Here is a 15067-nt window from a genome sequence, read left to right on the forward strand (position 1 = left end):
AGTTTTACTTGTATTTAAATTGTTGTATTTTAATTTATGTATATGAGCAAACACTGGGCAATGCAATATCTAATTAGCAGAATTATAGACTTCCTATTTTCAATTTTGATTTTCATAGACTGGTTTCTACTGTTAGAACAACAGTTGCTTTAGGCCCATACGTTTTCCACTAAGTGAATCTAATTTTTTAATGCCATTGGGAAGAATTTTGCTTTTATATTTACCTGGAGGGCAATATCCTTAAACTAATATTATCTGCTTTATTTTCAGAGGTTCTCCTTTGTGCTTTTTAAAAGTTTCTATGAGTGTTTGTTTCTGAAGGAGGCTAGCTAATTGTCTTTCCCAGGAGTATTTGATTATGGTCTCTTCATTAGTTTCATTTAGTTTATCTATTTACATGCCTCTTTGATAGCAGTTTGGCCTTCTGAGTTCCTCTCCAAGAATGAATGATATCACAGTAGAAGGTGAACTCTTGATAAGAGGTATATTGACCTCTATTGTTCTATGATTACTGGCCTCTGAGGGCAGACCCAATAAATATGGGAGGTTTAGAATTCTAATGTTTGTTGAAAAGCCAATGTCTTAGAAATGTTAGGTAGCAAAAGTTGAATTGAGATGCAGCTGCTGGATGTTTAGAGGAAAGGGAGGTTGCACTAAAGATAATCTCTCAGCTAAAGGATGGATTTCTTTTTCTGTTATTACAAAATAAACACATGGGTTAAACTGTTTTATGAAATAATTCTTCCTAGAAGCTATTTTCAGTTGGAAGTTGATTATATTTAAAAAAAGTTTTGGCCTAGCCAAATTCCTATAGTTTTATAGTCATGTTTAATCAGTTTTGACCCCATTCAGGCAGACCTTAAACAGAAAAGAAAGATAAATGGACAGTTTTGGTAATCAGTATCCAAAAGAAGGTACATTGGCCTGGGAGTTAGGAGATCTGAGGTTTCCATTCCCTCGTCTGCCATTCAGAATATGACTTACTATGTGCTCTGGGCTTTGGTTCACCACATGGCAAATAAAGGCAGCAGGGATTTATTGAATGCCAATTATGTATTGTTGCTTTTTTTTTTTTTTTAAAAGATGTGGATTAAAATGTAGAAGAGGCAAGAGATTATAAAGGAATGTAAACTGTACTAAAGGCGCTGACTTTGAAGGCCAACTTTGAAGGATAGCTTCCATCAGCCTACCCCATCCAAAAATATATGCCCTTTTGCTGCTTCCATTTGTTTTTGTTTTCGTTCTTTTTCTTTTTTACTTCTTGCTCTTATCAGCTGTCTGAAATTCTGCCAGTTGGAGGTGAACTTGTAATAATATGTATCCCTTTTGAAATAAAATGTGCCGCCTCTGAAAAGACTGAGTTTCTCTGAGTTAATTCAGGTTGCTTTCCTCTCCTCCTTCGTTACATAAGGGAGATGAACTGCAGTAAGCGGACGGCTGTCCCAGTAGGAGGGGAAGGAAGGCAGGCACTTTTCAGTGAGAAGCCCTTTAGGCTCACAGTCTAGCATATCTGGGCTCCATCTTGGCTTTACCACTTGACTGTAGACAAATTACTAAGTCTTTCTGAAATCACTAGCTCGGTACCTGACTTAAAATAAGTCCCAAATGAGTGGTAACTGCGAGTATTGAGATGAGGGCATCTGAGCACTTGGAAAAAGGAGACATTAAGAAGTGATAGAAGGAAGCACAAAGAGAGGCCAGAGAGGATCAATGACACGTTTTTTTGACACTTCAAAATCCCCCTTTGAAGTAGTAGTTCTACGTAGCCAGGAAATGAGGGAGGAAGTGGGCAAATAGGACATTTCCCTGTTGATTTTTTTTTTTTTCCTGTTGTCTTCATGCATTTCATGGTCCCATGTCCCTAGGATTTAGAACTAGTAAATACTTTGGGTTGAAAATGCATTTGTCATTTTTTTGCATTTTGTTCAGTTTTGTGAGTTAGCCAGTGAATCTAACACTGTACATTAGAAAATGAATTTCAGATGGTAAACAACTGGCAGGAATATAAGCTTAATTAGCATACTCTGTTTTGAAAACTCTCAGACTGTCTAAGCTGATCGTGTCGATGAACTTTGCATTTTTCTGTTTTTGTGAAAGGTTATGAGATGTTCTCTGATGGAGGATGGAGGAGGTTGGATTTGGAATCAGGTTTCCCAGGCTCTGCTGTTTACTTGTGTATCCATGTGAAAACAACCACCACCAAACCTCTTTTATAAACAGCTCCCAGATGAAATGGAATAATTCAGGCCTTCCAACCTGCCTAGACTTAAGCTACCCCATTCACTCATTCATTCATTCACTGTACAGAAATTCCTTAAAATTCCCTGTAAAAGAAGCTAGTAGGACTAGATGACCCCCAGACCTCCAACTATGATATTTGAAATTTAATCTTAAAAAGTATTAAAGCTTCCTTAGGTCTTAGAAAGAAACATTCTTGATGATTTTCCTTCCCCTCACCCTCTTCCTAAGAATAAAGTCTTCAAAGTTGTGTGAAAAGCAAACCAACCAACAAAATCAGCTTAGGCTTTTGGTATTTTAAAATGTGCTTGTGCTTGTTACCAGTAAAGAAGTTTTTGGTTGCAAGTGATGGAAAGCTCAAACCTTACTATCTAATCAACGATTGGAAATCTGTTGGTTCATGGAACTGAGAAGTTCAAATGTCTGGTCTGGCTTCAGGTAAAGCTTGATACAGTGGCTTGAAATATGTCAACAAGAATAGTTTTTCTCTAGCTCGGCCTTTCCCAGTGTTGGCAGCCTCCTGGGGCCATATACATCGGATCCTTGGCAGCTCCAGGCTTTCCCCTTAGGCAGTGACAATTCCACATATCACATTCCCATGTTGCAGTGCTCAAGGGAAGATAGGTCACCTCCAGAAGCTCCTACACATGCACAGATGTATGATTCACTCTTTCTCATTTCTTTAAACTTGATCACACGTTCATTCCTGGACCTATTACAGGAAGATAGCAGGATATGTTGGTGAGCTTAGTCCTATTATAAGAGCTATGGGTAGGGTTAACCCCACTCAAACACATGGCTGAGAATGGAAGATAGAGTTTGATCTGGAAGACAACTGGATACTGTTAGTTTGAGAAGGAAGGAACGGATGCTGGAGATTAGCTCATTTTTAGAGGACTTGGCATGCTGAAACTTGGGCATGTTTTATAAATTTATAAACTTGAAGCTGCTCTTTTTCTTTTCTTTTTTTTTTAAGCCAAAATTTCTATTTAAATTACCAAAACATCTTTAAAAGATTTTTTCTATTTGTAGACCCTCTCAAGTCTAGCCCAGGTTTTTCTGTCAACAGTAGTGATGCAAGTCAGGACACATCAGTACTACATCTTAACATGAGCCTATGGGATGTTAATAAAATATATAGAGTGCACATTCAGCTATCTGTAATCCTGTGAAGTCAGGCCAGATGTTTAATGCACCAGTTAGAAACTGTACCACATTGTTCTGAACAATTCCAAAGGGTATTGGAGAAATAATTAGATTATAGCAGGTCACAGACCGCCTTAGAATACTAAATGGTTTTAAAAATGCTAAATTAAACTGCTCTTCTGTTTTGATATTTGCCTTTTATTAGTCAATACTTAAGATGTACCTAAAAACAATCACATATCCCTTTTAAGTATATTTCCAAAACATACTGCACTGGAGTGAGATCTGTCATTATGGGACTTGAAACAGAAATCAAAGCAAAACATCAGGTGGTTATTTCCCTGCCTGCCTGCCTGCCTGCCTGTCTGCCCACCCTCTGATCCACCCTTATTTTCCCCAACATCCAAGTTAGACTCTTATTACAGTTTAGGCTAGGGATTGGGAGAAAGATGATTAAAAAACAAACCTGAGAAAAAAGCACCCCTTTGACCTCCCAAGAAAGAGGAGGAATTGTGGTTCAGAACAGATTAGTACCTGGCCACAAGCGATGGACTGAGACTATTGTAGAACTGAGCCTGCTGATCCTTCCTCTCTTCCCTTTTCTGTGCTTCCATGTCTGGCCATGCAGATGGTGCATGATCCAACTCCAGCTGATGTAGGCTGTGTCCTTGACCCCCGCCACTCCCCAACGCCCTGTCACCCTTCTCACTTTGTTTTTATATAAAATGCAGAAAGGAGACTTCTGAAATGGACCTTGTAAGAAGCAAACTTGGAGCAAGCAGAGAGTGAATTTTCCCTTGACACACTGCGTGTGGCCCTGGGAGCAGAACATCAGTTCTTTCACTTTTGACGATGGAGATATGAGACCCATCTCGTTTTGCTATTATGGACTTCAATAAAGTAGGGCATTGTAAGGGTTCATTAAATCTGAGAAAGCACTTACTTATCAAGACAGAGCTGAAACTTGTGCATAGTTGCTTTTTATCTTCATAGTGATGAGTAGGGCCAGGATCATTTCAGAAGGTGCAATTCACTACTGTTAAATTAAGCTATGTTCTTTAACACTTTATCTTTGGGAAAGAAGCAATTTGAGAAATGCTTCTGTGTACTGTCCTGGAGGCTCAGACCTTAAGATAATAGTATCTAAGTCTTGTTCTGAGACTTAATTACAAATCAAGGGACAGATTCCTTATTCTTAGAAATGACTTGAAACATAGCTTTGGAGGAATTGCTTACAGTTATTAAGAGCAGATCATTTCAGTTGCTCAGTCATGTCTGACTCTTTGTGACCTCATGGACTGCAGCACGCCAGGCTTTCCTGTCCATCACCAATTCCCAGAGCTTGCTCAAACAAACTCATGTCCATCGAGTTGGTGATGCCATCCAGCCATCTCATCCTCTGTCATCCCCTTCTCCTCCTGCCTTCAGTCTTTCCCAGCATCAGGGTCTTTTCCAGTGAGTCAGTTCTCATTGACTGAGAGCAGATCAATAGTCAGTTCTCACTGACAAAGAGTAGGTCAATATACCTCTAATTGTTGAGATATGTATTTACTAGTTATCATACATGTGGATTACCCTGGAGCCACATGATCCTCTCTATATAGCTCATTGTTAATATCCACCAAAACTGTCAGAATATGCCAACCAACTTATTGTTTCACTGTGTCTGGAGTATTGGTGCTAATTTTAGGTACCCAAATAGATTTTCTGAGAGGAGTGTTTCCTGAAATCTTATTTCCAAACCATCTATGTATTTTCGTTGTGTTTGAAGTTACCTCTTTTAAGACTGATATTTTCCTAAAGTTCAAGTTACTTGGGTACATAAATATGTTTGGTGCTTCCCAGGTGGCGCAGTGGTAAAGAATCTGCCTGCCAATGGAGGAGACACAAGTTCTGTCTCTGGGTGGGGAAGATCCCCTAGAGTGGTAGGAAATGGCAACTTGCTCTGGCATTCTTTCCTGGGAAATCCCATGGACAGAGGAGCCTGGGGGGCTATAGTCGATGGGGTCAAAGAGTCAGACATGACTGAGTGGCTGAGCACATAAACATGTTTAATGTTGAAAGAAACATATTTAAGGTAGAATCAAAAACTGAGGGGGTGGCTCAGATGGTAAAGAATCTGCCTGCAATGCGGGAAACTTGGGTTCAATCCCTGGGTCTGGAAGGCAGTGGCAACCCACTCCAGTATTCACGCTTGGAGAATTCCGTGGACAGAGGAACCTGGCGGATTACAGTCCATGGGGTCCCAAGGAATTGGACACAGCTGAGCCACTTACACTTTGACTATACTCAAAAACTGTTTTATATTATACCTGCTTATACATGACCATGAAAGCTGTTCCTCCTTGGCACTGTCTGGGAGAAGCAGAAGTGCTACAATTGATATTTTTTCCCTTAAGAACTGGCATGTATTGATTATCTGCAAAATCTTTTAAGGAATGAAATATTATTAATCAATTAGATTTGGAGTAAGTAAATGTTTTACAATACCATCTATTTAAAATAAGTTAAAATTATCATGGGAAATTATCTTGAATATAAATCTACTTATTTAATAAATTTCCTGACCATCATTCATGACAAATATGTTATAGATTAAACGATGTCTATGGTCCCCTCTGTTTCACTTCCTTCATACTCTAAGTGATTAACCTCAAATTTGGGGAATTTAAAAACATTTATAATTCTTTCATTATTTAAGTTTTTATTCCTTTTGTTTGACATTTAAAATGTATTAGTGCCACAAATTTGTAGATACTTTCCTAGGTTTCATATGTGTGTTTAAAAATTAAGATCTAGAATTGATGAGTCTTGTTAAAAGTGCACAGATATTGCCAATGTGTTTTAGTGGGTTTTTATCCTTAATAACTTGTTTTTTTAAATGAGGATAGAATTGATACGTGATTTAAAAAATTAGTAATTTTTGTTTGGGAGGCAGCTTTTTGGTGGTTTAATCCTCGTGTTTACACAGAAGCAATACAGAAGCTCTGTGAGTCACTTGCCAGGCAGCTCCTCTTTGTTTTCCTCAGTGGCCCAGGGAGCAGACTTGTCACTCTGAAGTGCTCACCTGTAATTCTGTCTCCCCCTACTTCCCTGGGGCGCGTCTGAAATAAGCTTATCAGATCATGTCTTATTGACAAAAAGCAAAGCTTACTGGTTGACAAAAGAAGAGGAGAGAACAAGTAAAATGTAAATGACAGAGATTTGATGTAAAAAAAAAAAAATCTGGGTTAACGTTTTTAAATATTTTTTGAAAGTGGGACATACATCTTTTTATATTTGCTTGATTTTTACTTTGTGTAAAATTTTGAGTGCAATAAAAGCTAACAGTTTTGTTTGTTATAGTTATGTGTTCCTTGTAAGCAAATCTTTCTATCATATTTTTGAAAGAACTTAGAGAAAAGTATGTTGCATCTTATGTGCTTTCAGTATAATTTCCTGATAGAAAATAGATGTGGCTTTCAGACAGAAAGTAGACAGAGCTTCCTGATAGGAAGCAGAAATTATAAATATTGAAATCAGTTATTATGAATGTTAAATAATTATAAGGATATTTTATATCATATTTAGGCTTCCCCTTTTAGCTCAGCTGGTAAAGAATCTGCCTGTAATGCAGGAGACCCACTCCAGTATTCTTGCCTGGAGAATTCCATGGACAGAGGAGCTAGGCAGGTTACAGTCCCTGGGGTCACAAGAGTTGGGCACGACTTAGTGACTAAACCACCACCATATTTATATCCTGTCTTCTTCACTAAACAAAAACCGTCTTAAGGAACTTTTAAATCATATTTATTTCTTGTCCTCTCGATCATATAAAACAATATTACCATCTCCATTATAATGCAGCTGATATTTATTAATTGCATAGCAGACATAGGAACTTATTCTGGGTACTCTGAAGGTGGTACGTGCTGTAGGTCTGATCACTTTGATTCATTCTTTGTTTCCAGACTTTTTAACCAACCTTCTAAAGTTGCTCTATCTACTAATACATATAGATGGGTCAAAACCATCTCCTGACTGCTAGATACTGGCTCCTAAGCAACCCCAGAGAACAAAGAGATCTGACCTTGGTCCATGATTGAGAAAGTCAGGTGAAATGTAGCCAACGCACTCTGGGCTACAAAGAGAGAAAGAGAGAAGTCGCTTAGTCGTGTCCGACTCTTTGCAACCCCATGGGTTGTAGCCCATCAGGCTCCTACGTCCATGGGATCTTCCAGGCAAGAATACTGGAGTGGGTTGCCATTTCCTTCTCCAGGGATCTTCCTGACCCAGGGATCGAACCCAGGTCTCCCACATTGCAGACAGACGCTTTACCCTCTGAGCCACCAGGAGGAGTACAAAACTATATTTGAAATGAGACTGATAGCAGCTAAGGAGGGGAAGGTTTGGAAGAGACGTTAAGGAGAGAACTAGAGCTGCTAAATAGCAACAGTTGGAGGGAAAGAGAGCCACAATAGGTACATTTTGAAGTTTTTACCAGTTACTATGGTGGTAAGTGCAAGCAAAAATAATGGAAGAAATTCCTGAAGCATATCATGAATTCATCCTCAGTCATTCTTGTTACGAGTTTTGGGTAAGGATAGAAGAGGTTGCTGAAATAGAGACCAGTGAGGAAGAAAAGAGAAGCTCCTAGACTTGAGGAAACTAATAGTATCAGTGTAATGACACTAGTATTCCAATAATCGTGGTATTATGAAAAGACTGATGGAAAGCTAAGTGGAGACTAAAAATCCTAAAATTTGATTGCAGAGGAGGGGAAAAGGTATTCAGATATGGAGATACGTTACTAACTTAGGTTTTTGAGGAACATGACCTTGCTCAGCTCATACCCTTCCTCAGCTCTTCCAGGAAAGACTGTTGAGGCTTTCCAAAAGCTTCTTGTAAGTTTACAGTAGAGTCCCTGGGATTCTCAAGTTATTATCTGTCTACATTCAGGAGTGTAATCCCTTCAATAGGAAGGGTCTTCTCTACATGGAAAGGAAACCACCTGCTTTAGGATGGTGAAAGCCGACACATGCTGAGAAAGTTAGAATGGCCTAACTAAGCCATGCCCGTTAAATGGAGTTGTGTGCATGAGCCTGCAAGACACAATAAATCATCCACTTGTCCATTAGGAATATGGGGCAGCTCTCAGAGCCTTCTGGTTTGTATCCAGATTAACATCTAGTAATCTTAGTAGAGACAACGAAGTCATTCAAAATATGAAACCAGAATATATAGGTTTTAGAACATGGAATGAAAGTACTGTGTCATTAATTTGTGTCAGAAAGTACAGGAAATAAAGCATTCAGAAAAAAGTTATACCAGTTCAGAATGTATCATCTACCATGTTGTGTGCCAGAATCCTAACAGGCATTTCTGGTTACACTTGGCTCTTCTGAACCTCATTGCTGCCTTTGACTTATCCTGTATGAACAACATCCTTCATTAGTAAACAAATGAACACACTTCTTCACTCAGCAGTTAAAGAAAGCCACTAATTCACCTGTAAGTCTCAAGGACTGATTTTGGTGGAATTATGCCTGAATTGTTTTTTTTTTTTTTTTGCCTCAATATCTCTAAAATGGGATGCTTACAATCTTATATAAAAATAAATGAATGTTGTTTAGGAGGAGACAGAATGACTCTGAAGCCTATGCTGTTAGGAACCGTTTATGCACGTTTTAATTTAATTATGCACTTGAATGGTGGAATTGACCACCATTGCCTGTTTTCATCAGACCTGTTGCAATCAAGTGTGACAATTCACTTTATAATTTACAACCATTAAATGACACTGTAAAGTTTTTGTAGAAAGTTAGAAAACAATGTTAATAACAAGAGGAAAATAAAAATGAATTCCCAGTATTCAGTGTCAATAGAAGGTAGTATAAGTCTTTTAAGATTTTTATAACATATCTATATGCAAACAAATAAAATTAAGAAAATATGTATTATACTTATTGCTTTTATTTTTATTATTGTAAATTTTTTCACTTAAGAAAATTGTCAAATTGTCTCTGCATTATCAAATATGCCTGGATAGCATCAGTTATAATGGGAGTATAGTATGCCATTGTTTGCACAGATAGCAGTCACTGTAACTGGTCTGTCTCTTTAGGCATTTGTGTGTTCTTCAATTTTTTAAGATTATAATCAAAATTATGATGAAAATCCTTTTAACTAAATCTTTGTGCTGAAATTTATTAAGATAACTTCTTTGAGGTAAAACTGATGCTTCATAGAGCTGACATTTTTTAATTAATTTGCTGTAATCACAAGATTGCACTCCAGAAAGGATGTATTCTCCCAACTCCTGCATCCTTGACAAGTCTGGGTGATTAATCTTCATCTTAATAGGAGGTAAAATTGGTCTTGATATTGTTTAAATTAGTATAGAAGTATAGTATAGAAAATAGTATAGAAGGGAGCACATTTTCTTTCTTTTTGGGCCATAAGGCATTTTCTTTTATTTCATTCCCTCCTTCCTTCCTCTTTATTTATTTTTTTCTTTTTGGGTAATTTTGTCTACACAAGGATGTCTATATCATCCTCTTTTTTTTCGGCGAGGGTAGGATGATCTGAGAGTACAGCATTGAAACGTGTATATTATCAAGTGTGAAACAAATCACCAGCCCAGGTTGGATGCATGAGGCAAGTGCTCGGGGCTGGTGCCCTGGGATGACCCAGAGGGATGGAATGGGGAGGGAAGTAGGAGGGGGGTTCAGGATGGGGAACACATGTAAATCCATGGCTGATTCATGTCAATGTATGCCAAAAACCACTCCAATATTGTAAAGTAATTAGCCTCCAACTAATAAAAATAATTGGGAAAAAAAAAGAAAATTTAAACAAAGGGAAGTACAGAGACAAGTAAACAGAATATGCAACACCTAAAATTAACAAAGGTTTAATTTTCCTGGTGGCTCAGACAGAAAAGGAGTCTGCCTTCAATGCAAGAGACCTGGGCTCCATCCCTGGTCTGAAAGGATCCCTTGGCAACCCACTCCAGTATTCTTTCCTGGAGAATCCCATGGACAGAGGAGCCTGGTGGGCTATAGTCCATGGGGTCACAAAGAGTAGAATACAAGTGAGTAACTAAACGCACATAATGTTTCATTTATTTTAATTATTTATTGTTTTAGATCCTTAAAATAGAATATAAAAATACATATTCTTATAATATGCCCTATATACATATTGTTATATAATATAAAGTTGAAATATCATTTTGTCTCTAATCCACTTAGCTCTTTCCTTCCCCAGAAGCATCCGCTGTCATGAATTTGGTGGTGTATTTTCAGTCTATGTTTTCTTATCCATTTAATTAAAATTAGGGTCAGCTGTTAGCCATAAAAAATTAAAAATAAGAGTGACTTAACATGAAGTTAACTTCTCACTTCTGAAAAAGTCCAGGTACATAGTCCAGAGTGGGCATGGCCCTCCACTCAATGATCTGTGATTCTTCTAGTGTCTTATATTGGGTGGCTTTGATTTCATAATTCAAAATAGTGACATCCTCATTCCAGAAAGGACAGAAAAAGGTATTAAAAAGTATTAACAATTACCTACCTGTTATAAAAATTAATACTTATTTTAATGAAAATTAATCAGGGAGCAACAGTTCGAACTGGACATGGAAGAACAGACTGGTTCCAAATGGGAAAAGGAGTACGTCAAGACTGTATATTGTCACCCTGCCTATTTAACTTATATGCAGAGTACAGCATGAGAAACACTGGGCTGGAAGAAGCACAAGCTGGAATCAAGATTGCCGGGAGAAATATCAATAACCTCAGATATGCAGATGACACCACCCTTATGGCAAAAAGTGAAGAGGAACTAAAAAGCCTCTTGATGAAAGTGAAAGAAGAGAGTGAAAAAGTTGGCTTAAAGCTCAACATTCAGAAAACGAAGATCATGGCATCCAGTCCCATCACTTCATGGGAAATAGATGGGGAAACAGTGGAAACTGTCAGATTTTATTTTTGGGGGCTCCAAAATCACTGCAGATGGTGATTGCAGCCATGAAATTAAAAGACGCTTGCTCCTTGGAAGGAAAGTTATGACCAACCTAGATAGCATAGTAAAAAGCAGAGACGTTACTTTGCCAACAAAGATCCATCTGGCCAAGGCTATTGTTTTTCCAGTGGTCATGTATGGATGTGAGAGTTGGACTGTGAAGAAAGCTGAGTGCCGAAAAATTGATGCTTTTGACTGTGGTGTTGGAGAAGACTCTTGAGAGTCCCTTGGACTACAAGGAGATCCATCCAGTCCATCCTGAAGGAGATCAGTCCTGGGTGTTCATTGGAAGGCCTGATGCTGAAGCTGAAACTCCAATACTTTGGCCACCTCATGCAAAGAGTTGACTCATTGGAAAAGACCCTAATGCTGGGAAGGATTGGGGGCAGGAGGAGAAGGGGACAACAGAGGATGAGATGGTTGGATGGCATCACTGACTCGATGGACATGAGTTTGAGTAAACTCCGGGAGTTGGTGATGGACAGGGAGGCCTGGGGTGCTGCGATTCATGGGGTTGCAAAGAGTCGGACATGACTGAGCCACTGAACTGAACTGAACTGAATCAGTAATAAGCTGCAACATTGCATTCAGTTGTCCCCCTATACAAACAAGAGTGCAACGAATATTCATTTACATATCTCTTCTTCTAGGTGGGTGAGCTTGCCTGGCTTGTGTACCTCGAAATGGAATTTCTGGCTCTTAGGGGATGGCTCTCCATACACAATACTATACTAGATATTGTGAAATTCTTCTCCTTGTTAGGTTACCCTCAGCTTCAAATAACAGACAATGGACTTTAAAGCGGCTTAAATAGAGAAATTTATTACCTCACATACCAAGAATTCCAGAAGTAGGGATGCTCTAGGCTTGGCTTCTTCATTGACTCAATATCTTGCTGTCTCCTCTTCGCTGCAAAGAATCAAGTGCAGACAAAACAATGGCCAAAGTCGTTGTATCTTTTTATTTCCTTTGAAGAGCAGGGAAACTTCCTAAAATAGCTTTCTTTCATGTCTTATTGGCTAGAACTGAATCACATGTCAATGTCTAAATTGATTACTTACAAGATAAGACCATGATGACTGGGTCGAGGAAAGGGCCAGTTATCCTCGAAGAACATTATCAGGAGGAAGGAGATGCCAGCACAAAATATGCTGTTAGGACGGAAGGCGGGGATGGTGGATGACAAGTAGGCAGTAAGTAGTGTCTGCCTTATTTCTAAAGAGGCTGCTACGTTCCCATCAGTAGCAAATGAGTCCTTGATTGTCAGAGCTTTTGTTTGTTTTTACGAATCCAATGAGCATGAAAAAATACTCTTTATTGTATTCCTTGGCATTTTTCTGCTTCTGGTGGGTTGCTTACCTTTCCAGACATTTATAGGCCTTCTGGGTTTTCTCTTCTGCGAAAAGCCTTATTTATGTTTTTGCCTAGTATTCTCTAGAATCATACGCGTTTTTCTTGTTGATTTGTAACAGTTTCAAAAGTATATTCTGAGTAATAATTGTCTCTAAAGTTGTGTTAGAAGTGCCTTCTGCCAATAAATGGCTTGTCTTTTTACTTTGAATTTAAAAAAGAAGTTGCTATAACTTAAAGGTTTGTACTTTTTATGTCTAGTCCAAAAATTATCTTCTACGTGAAGGTCATACAAATATTATTCTATTCTTTTTCTTACTGAATGTTAAGTGACTAGCAACTTTTTGTGTATGTATACTAGCAATTTTTTAGAGTAATGTGAGTACTCTTCCTTAGAATCTGTAAGATCAAAACTGCTTTTATGATGGTATTAAATGTTGTCTTTTTCACTTTCAATATTTTATACATGTAAAGTGGAGTCTTTCAGAGGCTGTATGGCCTGTAATCTCACAGCAAATTGAAAATATCAAAGCAGAGATGGGACCCAGTTGTCCCTTCTTATATTGAACATTAAAGTGATTTGTGAGACTAACTGATATTTTTATGAATAAGTTTTTTGTTTGTTTGTTGATGACTTTTTTCCTCACAAGATATTTATGTAAATGTATTTGTGATTTGTTCTTTAAAATATTGAATTTATAAGTATTTTTAAAAATTATGTTTTAATTTCTAATGTATTAAAGCATTGAGAGATATAATCCACATAAATGAAAGCTCTTTGGGATACTCAGTAATTTTTAAGAATCTAAAGGAGTCCTGAAACCAAAAATCTGTGAAAGTTTGCTGTACGTGAACAGTAATTTTTAGTTCAGAAATTCTCTTGCCTCGTAGCTATGTATCCAAAATTAGAACATTTATTTCATTGTCCTTGGGAAAATATGATTTGGAAAACAATTCTGTTCCCATATACATTGTGTATTAGCTAGAGTAAAGATTAATTAACTTAAATGTTTATCACCCATCAACTGCAATCATCCATTAGCCCAATGGGTACCATGAAATAATAGAAAAAGTGTGAAATTTGGTGTCAGACAGACCTGGCTTTGGATCTCCAGAATGGACACTGTAGCTTACGCTAGTAGCTCAATCTGTCTGAAGCTCCGGGTCAGGGAGGGCATAGTCCCTCTGCTAGTGTGTCTTTGTCCTTGGGAGGAGGAGAATGTGGCTGAGCAGAGCGCCTGGGGAAGCAGGTCCTGACTCGGCTGCTCACTACTGGGTCTTAATTAAGTCGTGTGTGCCCCCACTGCTCAGCGTTGTGGTTAAGACCCCCTGGTGCATAGCCCAGTTCTACTTGCTCATTTAATTAATTTGTGAGTGAATTACTTAGCCTGTGTGTGTTTTTGAATATCCTAAAATGTAAGTTTGGAGTAATAGTACTCTTTATGCCATAAGGGTAATTGTGAGAATTACCTGAGTTACAGTGTTTAAAACCCTTTTACAGTTTTGCCGTGTAGTATTAAATGCTTACCTTTTCAGTTAAACTTGCTCTTACTCCTAGCTATTAGCTGGAGTATTTCTCTGTTGCCTCATAATAAACCACCCCAAAACCATAGTGCCCTTAAAACAAAAACAATAATATATTTTGTGTACAAATCTCAGTAGTTACAGATCATGTCTGTCTACAGTGGCATTAGCTCGGGTGGCTGACCTGGGGCCTGGAGGATATACCTTCAAGTTGGATGACTCACACAGTTGATGCTGACTTCTGCTCAGAGCGCAGCCAGGGCTGTTTGCTGGGGACCGCTGTACTCTCCAAGTTGGCCTCTTCACAGGTGTGGTGGCTGGGTTTTAAGAATGAGCATCTCAGGAGAAACACAGAGAAGTCCGTCAGATTTTTATAACTTGTCCTCAGTAGTCACCTACTTATATGATTTCCATTAGTCACAAATCCATCCAGATTTAAGAGGAGGGAACACAGACACCCTCCTCTCCATGGGAGTGTCGGAGTCACAGAAGACTGTGAGGACTGGGAAATACTGTTGCAGTCATTTTCAGCAAGTACAGTTTGCCATAATAGTAGTCTACTCATCTATGAGATAACGTAATAATCTTGTCATTCTTAATCACCAGCAGAGACAGTCTCAACTGTGTGTATCAGAACTATCTTAGCATATTTTACAAAATGTAGATGGTGGGCAACTTTTCATTTCTTTTTAGTATTTTTCCCTATTTCCTGCCTTTTTTCAATATTGGGCACTTATTAACATAATGAAAAATTTAAATGAGGATTAACTATTTTGACAGTATGTCGATGTATTCTCTATTCTAT

At 38.2% G+C, this 15067-nt stretch overlaps 1 protein-coding gene across 4 annotated transcripts in view; it reads left to right on the top strand.

The window, feature by feature from the left end:
- Positions 1 to 15067, top strand: part of MACROD2 (mono-ADP ribosylhydrolase 2) — a 2147232-nt gene that overhangs the window by 339148 nt on the left and 1793017 nt on the right. The window lies entirely within an intron of this gene.

This window comes from Cervus elaphus, chromosome 23 (assembly GCF_910594005.1).
Source record: "Cervus elaphus chromosome 23, mCerEla1.1, whole genome shotgun sequence".
In the NCBI taxonomy this organism is placed as follows: domain Eukaryota; kingdom Metazoa; phylum Chordata; class Mammalia; order Artiodactyla; family Cervidae; genus Cervus; species Cervus elaphus.